General features: G+C 35.5%; 1 long non-coding RNA gene across 18 annotated transcripts; it reads left to right on the plus strand.

The window, feature by feature from the left end:
- The first annotated feature begins 1,002 nt into the window (after positions 1 to 1,002).
- Positions 1,003 to 8,956, plus strand: LOC113297881. Of its 18 annotated transcripts, none has more exons than XR_003333847.1 (8): positions 1,003 to 1,194; positions 1,453 to 1,502; positions 1,740 to 1,779; positions 1,890 to 1,946; positions 2,112 to 2,216; positions 2,358 to 2,436; positions 3,139 to 3,513; positions 4,208 to 4,639. It is a non-coding gene; the product is annotated as an uncharacterized LOC113297881 (long non-coding RNA). The 18 variants fall into 18 exon arrangements; XR_003333850.1 differs by lacking the exon at positions 1,003 to 1,194 and adding an exon at positions 1,583 to 1,641 and having other exon boundaries at positions 1,201 to 1,502; positions 1,871 to 1,946; XR_003333852.1 differs by lacking the exon at positions 1,003 to 1,194 and adding an exon at positions 1,583 to 1,641 and having other exon boundaries at positions 1,201 to 1,502; positions 2,100 to 2,216.
- Positions 8,957 to 9,234: the final 278 nt, after the last annotated feature.

A 9,234-nucleotide genomic window follows, 5' to 3' on the forward strand; every position in this document is an offset into this window, starting at 1 on the left:
TTAGCATGTGGAGATTTAGTAACTGCGATATACATTTCATGTAGTTGGCTTACACTACTTCGATGTTTCATAGATTTCTACCTCTCATCTGACGAGATTGGGACTTTCAGTTTATGATCACTATGTTCTTTTGAAGAAACCAAAATTCTATCATTCATAATTCGTTGAAAATCATCGAAGTACATCTGCAACACACATGTACACAAAATCATCACAAAACAATCCATTTTATGCAAAAATTCTACAATGGATATATATTGTACAAGACCAACAAAAAAATTAGCACATTATCTATCAACTACAACAAAATAATCAATCAACCCTAAATTATCCATCCAAATACAATCTCTCTGCCAACAATCTTCCCTAGACATAATACATATTCATTTAATCATCCATCAATCCAAAATTATCAACAATACCATATCTATATCAAAATCAATCATAAACAACAACCTCTTTGATTCAATCAACAAAATATCATAAATTCAATCAACAATGTATCAAACTATCACAACATACAAGGACACATTATAATCAACCTAACATCTCCAATTTAATCATAATCAAACTCAAATTAAATTTAAACCCTACAATTTGAAACACTCGCCTTGAACGGTTTTGTTGATGAAACACGAAATTGAAAAAGGCAAATGCTTCACCGGTACTAAGGAACAAACCCATTGAATTTTAGCTCCTGAATCGCACCAGAGGGTCTTCAAATCGAAAGGGGTTGTGGAGAGGAGAATAATAGAGAAGAAGAAGGAAAAGAAGAAGTGGGAAGCCCGACTCGCTTATGAAGACTTAAACCTACAAAACGGCTGAGTAGCTGTATTGGTCAAGTCAACGAGTTGACTGATACGGCTACTGAGTAGCCGTTTGGCACTATTCATACGATACTAAGTAGTTTTCGTGTAGGGAAGGGATAAGAGAGCACGGTAGTGAGGTTGCCTTCCTTGTAATCCCTTCCCTACATTTGAGGATAGGAAGGGATGGAGAGTATCATAGTGCTAGCTCTTAGAAATTCTTACCATTCTCAAAATAAAAGAAAAAAAATTACCATCCATGTTAAATTTATTTTCATAAAGAAATCTAACTCAATGTCAATACTTACCATTCCTATTTGATATATGGTTCCTGTTTTAATCATCGATGGTTCTCTTAAGATTTCCTACTATTTTTAAATCTAAAATGGTAAGTTAGCACTAATTTTAGAAACAAAGATTATAAATTTATAGATATATGGATCGATATTATTTCCTAGACAATTTTTCCATTCATGGAATTTAAGGGTTCATCGGCATATATATAAAACATTTCAGGAAAAGCCAAATCCTTTCTTGCACCCGCGCCTCTTTCGTCTTCTTATTCTCTCCTTCTCTCTTCTGAAACCCTAATCATCTGTTTTTCATGTAATTAACAAAGGCAACTTTATGTTTATGTTTGTTACAGAGATTAATGTTGGTTCTAAACAATCTTTGTGCATCAAATCAATTTACGAGGTAATGTTGTTTTAGCGGTTTTATAGAATTTAACAATTTTAATGCTTTTATCACTGATAATCTTGATGATTCTGCTGAAGATGTTGAGAGAGTTAGATGTTAATTTGATGATGAATTATCATCTACCTCCATAGAAAGTGTAAGGTTTTTGTATACAATTTTTTTTTTCCATGTTGTTGCTTGATTAATAGTTAGGTTTTCTATCTATTGATTTCTGTTGTTGTATCTGATTGCCAGCAATAATAACGAATCTAATCTCAACTCCAATCCACAACAAGTAATTATTTTTTTGTTCTTTTCTTCTCTGTTTGGTTAGGGTTTTAGGGTTTTTGATTAATACATGTTGTCTATTTTGAATCATTGATCAGGATACCACTTCTTTTTTAGTTGTAGTTTAATAAAAGGATTAGAGTAGGGAAGAACTGGGTGTCTTGCATCAACCAGGTGTGTTTAGATTTCTTTAACTTTTAGAAAATTTGTATCCAATTATTGCTTATGAGGTATTTGACAGTGATAGGTAGAGAGATTTCCTTACAAGCGATTGCTTGATACTATAGTATGAAAGTACTTGATTAGGTTCGTTAAGTCTTACTGCAGGTTGTTTCTTAGTATGCAGAAGTGCTTGATCGATTTTGATGGCCGAAACAAATTGACAGTCTTTAATTTGTTCTCATTTTACGCATTCAGCATAAACATCATAAATACAACATGAAGGTAAGTCTGATTATTTGCTATCTCAATCTCTTTTCACAATTTATCTTGATCATCTCCAAGTAAACGATTGAGTTCTATATATGCAAAGCTTAATCTTAATTCTGATACTAAATTATTTTTATACATGTGATGATTTTGCAGAAAAAGATTCTTATCGAGGTACAGATGCACTGTTCCAATTGCAGGTCCAAAGCTCTTAAACTCGCTACAGTGGCAGACAGTATGTACACGATTCATATACCACGCATATAGAGTACTAGCAGCTATACGAGCATAATATATGAAATCATCACATGAATATATGAGCTCTATTAATTTATCTTCTTTTTCAATCCTAAATCTCAGGAATAGGCATGGAACTGGTTAGTTATTATCCTCTCTTGACTTTCCAGAAAAAAGAAAAAAAATGGTTGAAAGGCTTCGAACTATATTGTCTATCAGTCCAGATGCTCCAGGTTCATAAATAAGAAAATACTTGCTTTCAGGAGTTAAAACTAATGATTTCTTAAATAAAAGCTCTAGCAGATGAGAGTAGTATCTTTTGTTGTTTGGCTGGCAAAAACAGCTTTCTTAGAGATGAAATGTGCAATTTTTTCGTGGCCAGGGGTGATACAAAGGAAAAATAGAAATCGAAATTGGGCTATAATTGTGTAAAATAGGAAAACAGAACAGAACTAATTACTTAAATTTGGTACAGCCAAATCGATTCGTGCACATAATTTAGTTGTAAACCCTAAGAATAACCCTTTTGCTAGGTATCTATAAATACCAGTAATCTGATATTGTCGGTGCATGTATAGATTTTCTGAGGTTTCTCATCTACTCTTCCTATTTTATCGTTTGAGATGCGGATTTTAGATCGTTTAGAGTTATTATGATTGTATGATTGTGACTTTGTTAATTTATCTATGGTTTTTGTTAGTCAGGTGGGGGAGAAGGATATTAACCCTTTGTACTCTGGATTTATAGCACGGTTGGAATTAGAGCGCAGCTACATACAAAATTTTGATGCAATGGGAGTATCAAGTTGATTATGTGTGTGGCCATTGAAGCTGGAGAAGGATATTAACCCTTTGTACTCTGGATTATGTTAGTCAGGTGGGGGAGAAGGATATTAACCCTTTGTACTCTGGATTTATAGCACGGTTGGAATTAGAGCGCAGCTACATACAAAATTTTGATGCAATGGGAGTATCAAGTTGATTATGTGTGTGGCCATTGAAGCTGGAGACAATATTTGTTGTTCTGGATTAAATTAGGGTGACTGTATTGGTGCATGATTCCGTACTAACTACAGGTATTTATTCTTTGTTCAATCTATTATTGTGGATATTGTGGATGTTGAGACTTTAGACGTTTATACGCATAGTTCTCGGACATTAATTATGAATCAAATTCACTATATAGGTTAACTTTGGACTGTGATTGATGTATTTACTGAGAGCATGAGACAGGAAGTAGGATTCAACGTGATAAAAAAGGAAATTCTGAATCTGTCCCTTCGTTAATCCATATGGGTAAAAAAATGACTTAAGGTTCACCTAAAAGCATGAAACGACTGATATTATCACCTTTCGGAGAGTACGTTTAGCAACTTTTAACATCAAATTTAAGAAAAACGAGTAAAAGCTTGACAAGATATATCTATATCTCATGTTGTTTTATTAGTTCCACTGGAGGACATTGATCTGTCTTTTCAATCAAACGTAAGTGATTATTATATGTGCTAGCTGCGAGGTCGTCAATAATTTGGCATCCTTGTCTCTTGAGATTTTTTTTTTTTTTTCAATATGGGATTTTGCTACCTGATATGTGTGTCAATCGTTTGTTTTTCAGGTATCCTAAAACAATTTAGTCTATTGCGTCTTCTTTTTTTTTTCACATTAGTGTTGCCTGAGGTATCTTAGATTTTTTAAAATTTTGAATTGTGATTTTTCAATTTTTGTTTTACTTTTTTAATTTGGAATTTGGTGTTTGTGGTGTATTTATAGGATTTGATGTGAAGGAAGTATTTATAGGATTTGATGTGAAGGAAAAAAAGGATTAGGAAGAAGAAAGATTACTCTGATTCAAACGAAGAAGAAGAGCAAGATGCTATTTATGTGAGTGTAAGAACATTTAACAAAGTTAGGATTGTTCTGATTAGGTTTTTGAAATTTAAGATTTTGGATGAAGTATTAAAAAAGGTATAGGAGAATGGGGTTGTTGCCATTATAACTTTCCATCTCAGGAGTAATTTAAGGCTTAAGAAAAAGCTTGCAATATTCTTGGCTGCAGAGTATAAAGTAGATCTGCAAGAGCTATAAGTTAAAGACAATTTTTGCACTTGGTATTCCGTTTTTAGTATGTTACATTGTTTGCGACACGCATCGGTGTTTTGGTATTTGATGTATTTGCTAAAATAACATTTAGGAGTTTGCATACTTAAAACTGGTCATCGTTTGGTTCAGTAGTAACGGACCGTTTAGGTGCATGCATTCAGCTAAGTTGTAATTATCGACCTGTATGACTCTATGGCTCTTTTGTTTCTTATATATAACAAAACTAGTGACAAAACACCTAGGTGACCAACTTTGTGGTACCAAAAATCCAGCCATATTATTTTTAATAAATTAAATCAATTTCATAAAAAAGTGGCACAAAAACCTCAGGTCAAATAATAATGAGCAAATTTAGTTTTGTCTACTTTAAAAAAACCCAAACATATCCTTTTAGCTTTTCTTCTTCTTCTTTTTTCTTCTTCTTTCGTCTCCTTCTCCCCACCACCATCACTACCAGCGGCAATAACAGATCTCTACACCAGCAGAAATTTCATGCTCCCCCGACCACATTACTGCGCCTCCGTATCTCACCACTACCACCACCCTTCTCCGCCTCCTTCAATTCCTTAACCATCAACACCATTACCACCCCCAACCTTAATTAAAACCCTAACCGTAGTTTCATTTTCAAATTCAGAAGAAAACACAGGTGGATCTGGTGATGTTTTGATATTTCTGTAAGATTAGATGAATAAATTGTTGAAATTAGGGTTGCGATTGTAACTTCAATTGAAGAACAAGAAGAACAGGGATGGGTTGGTGACGAATTGATGATTGAGATCGATTTTCAAGGAAGAGATGACGGAGTGGTGATGTCAAATTTGATAACCTAATTTGTCTAATTGGCGATAGCGGTAAGAAATCACAAATTTCTTGTAATTTTTTGTTAAATTTTTGTCAAATTTATTGGTGGAATTAGTCTGTGAGGGATCTAATTTGATGATCTTTTTTTGGTCGAAGACTTTATGATTTTTGAACTAATTTTTCATTTGAAGTTTGACAAGGATCTGTATATTATTGAAAGTGTACATGGATCTGCACTGAAATTTTTCTGAATCAAATTTGGTTGGTTACATTTAAGCCAAGGATTAGATGTGGATACAGAGGAGAATGAAAATTTTAAGGTGGAAGCATTTATTTGAAATGGTAGATAACATTATAATCAAGGAACCAAATGTGAAATTAAAATGGAAATGCTAATTTCACAAAACTAGGATGAGTCTTTTGGTTGTTGTTTGATGGTGGTAGTGATTGGTTGAGATGATTCTGCGGTGGATTGAGTTGTCGATCGACAAGAAGAGATGTTGAACTGAAATGGGTTTTGTGGCGTTGGGTTTTAATAGATTTGATTGTTTGTTTTGTTCCTAGGTTATGACTGAGATGGATTTGTTGATGGCAGTGGTGACTGTAAGCTAAAATGAACTGCAGGTGATGGATTAGGATGCATATGGAACTGGGTAATAAGTCTGTTCATAATCATGGCGGCAGTGGCGGCGGAGGTGGTGGTGAGATAGCAAATATGAAATTGGTGGTAAGACATAAAGATCTTGCTCAAATTGTTGCTTGTATCAAATAGTATCTTGAGAAAGCTGTTGTTGCTGGTGAGTCTGTCTCTAATCTGCTTGAAATTAGTCGTGCCCATCTAAATGAAAAGTTTGTAGTTTTCTTTTTGAATGAAAATTACGTTTATTTGGGTTTAGGATTGATTGGGGTTTCACATTTTGACTGACCAGAAACTGTCTTTTGACAAATTTGAGTTCAAACTAGATATCAAAACCTCCTTTGGATATTTAGTATCGATTGGATAACGGCACGCTTGTGGAACAAGGTCCGAAGAGTCACTTTTCCACATTGGAGCAACTCTTGGCATGGGAGAAGAAGCTATAACAGGAAGTTAAGGTATGCAGAATTGTACTGCTTGTTTGTGACACAAAATTGAGAACCACTAGACTAGGATATTGAACATTGAATTCATTATAAATTGGAAATTTGACCTTTGATAATTCAGATTTTAATTTGCGTGTGAAGCCATTAGGTGTCTTGTTGAGTTTCAATGTAACGTGGAGCATTAGTCTTAGTCTTAGTGATTGCTTATATGTGTTATATGTTGCTTGATTTTTTAGGCTCTTGAAGGGGAACATATTAAGCATGAGAAGAAGTTATCAACATTGCAATCTTTGGAATATAGGGTAATTGGAGAAGCTAAATTGGACAAGACAAAAAGCATCTGTAAAGAAGCTGCAGTCAATGATTTTGGTAACATCACAGCTGTGTCCACTACTTCATATGTTATTGTCCAAGTTAGGGACACCGAGCTTATTCAACTAGTTGAATATGCCACGGGTAACTCAATTCTCCTTGTTCAATTTTTTCTTTAATCTACATGCTGCCAGTGTCAGGAAGTTGCTTGCATCTTAATTGTTTAGTGTTTGTAGCCTATCCAACCTTGAAATTAAATAAATCTCATGCTTAAGAATTTCATTTGTCACAATATGCATGACTTTCGCCCGATTATACTCTCCTAGGTGTCCTGATATCTTTGTTCTTGTTTGGTTATCAACTCTGTATATGTTGACCTACGTTCGTAGCTAGTAAAATGCGATGTGTCAACAATGGATGTTTGATTTGTGTTGATAGTCACAAAACTCACATCAGAGACTTCGAACTTGTCTACGGCTTGTTCATTAACCATGTGCTAAGTAATAAGAAATTGCTTATTTATGCCATAAAATTATGAAATGCAGGTTCATGCACATGTGGAGGTCAATGAATCAATAACATGCAAGTTCATGTACATGTGCAATTGAATTATGATGAAACCAATTATGGTTTCATCTTATTTATGATGAAACCAATTATGGTTTCATCGTATTTATGATGAAACCAAAATTCGTTCCATCTATCAATGAACATGTATAATACCCCTTATAATTTTTCTTATAGTTGAATTCTCACGAAACCAATTATGGTTTCATCTTATTTATGATGAAACCGAAATCGATTTCATCGTATTTATGATGAAACCAAAATTGGTTTCATCGTATATTTTGGGAGGTGGTGGTGGTGGGCGGTCGTGGTGCTGGTTTTGGTCGGCGGTGGTCGACAGTTGTGGTGCTGGCTGGTAGGGTGGCTGGTATTGGTGGTGCAATTACGTAGTATCGGTGGTGGTGGTGGTCGGAGGTGGTGGCGGTGGTGGTCGACAATGGTGGTGCTGGATGGTAGGGTGGCTGGCAGTGGTGGTGCAATTGCGCAGTATCGGCGGCGGGCGGCGGTGGTGGTCGGTGTTGGCGACGGCGGCGGTGGCGGTGGTCGGAGATGGTGGCGGTGGCGGCGATGGTCGGAGGTGGTGGCGGTGGTTATCGGTGGCGGCGGCGGTCGGTGGTGGAAGGTGGCGGTGCTTATTGGTGGTTGTTTATTTCTTGTTGGGGGTGACAATATAATAAGAATTAAAGTGGGGTTGATTTTTGTTTTTGTTGGGGTGATTTAAACTAGAAGGGTAATATAGACAGTTTATATTAAATGGGGTTTTTGTGAACAATTTGTTTTGTTGGAGTTTTTGTATATGGATAGTGACACTTTTGGGGTTATAACTCGCGGACCGTATATATAAAGATGTTTTTCCTTCTTTCATGATTCTATAAATACTTAAGTGACCAAAGGAATATCAACTCCTTGGTTGACCTTGTACTCAATGACCAAAGAAATACAAGAACAACGAGCTCAAAATCATTTATGGAATCATTCAGGGGCTGTTCCATGAGGATCCGAAAAAGCGACTTTCAATTGGAGAGGGACGGATCCAAGATTTTACCTAGGGTAGGGCTAACTCTATGTTGTGGAATTTTTTTTTAGATAGATACGCAATGAAATTCTTTTCGGAAAGAGACTAAATCGAGAAATTATATCCCATTGAACTGGCAGAACCACTGTTAAGTGGCTGAGTTCTTATAACTCTCCGGAAACAACAATTTTAACTGGCCGACTTGGCTGACTTTTCTGTGGTTTAAGCTATCTAATGAGCAAGTAGAGAGCAAGTATTGACAGTAACAAATAGATTACTACGCTAAAGTTTCCAGTGCAGAGATATAAACAGTTTCTCTTTTTGTATTGTTCTAAAGCTATTCTGCCTATTCTTCACTTACACTACTACGCTGTTAATCTCAATTGACAAATTTCTATTACTTGATGCAAGACTTTGGCTGCTTATTGATGGGTGTTGAAAACACCTTAATATTTATCTATTGTTTATGCTTTCTTTGCTACTTTTCGGGTGAATTATGTATCTTATGTCTGATTTTGAGTATTTTAGGTACTTTGGAGTCGTTCGGATCGAAAGAAGAAGAAATCATCCATTTTGAGCATAAAGGGTTAAAGCGTCATTTCACGAGGCAGTATTATTGGAATCTTAGCCAATGATAGGGGATAGCCAGCTGGAAGAGTAAATGGATTACCACTTTGGTGGCCTATATCCAACAGTGGATGCTTGTAGAAATTATCATCATTACCTAGCCCTAAACTTTAGAGAGAAATAATTCCTCATATCATTGTCTTCTTTTTTCCTACATCACCTGAAATTAGAGGAGAAAAGATGGCTGCTGCTGATGGAGGAAATCAGTGAGAAGGAAGAGATTCAGAGTCTTGATGATTTGATAGATGGAATTGAAGTTCTGGTGAGTTTGATGGTCTGATTTGTATGG

Source organism: Papaver somniferum, chromosome 7 (assembly GCF_003573695.1).
Source record: "Papaver somniferum cultivar HN1 chromosome 7, ASM357369v1, whole genome shotgun sequence".
In the NCBI taxonomy this organism is placed as follows: Eukaryota; Viridiplantae; Streptophyta; class Magnoliopsida; order Ranunculales; family Papaveraceae; genus Papaver; species Papaver somniferum.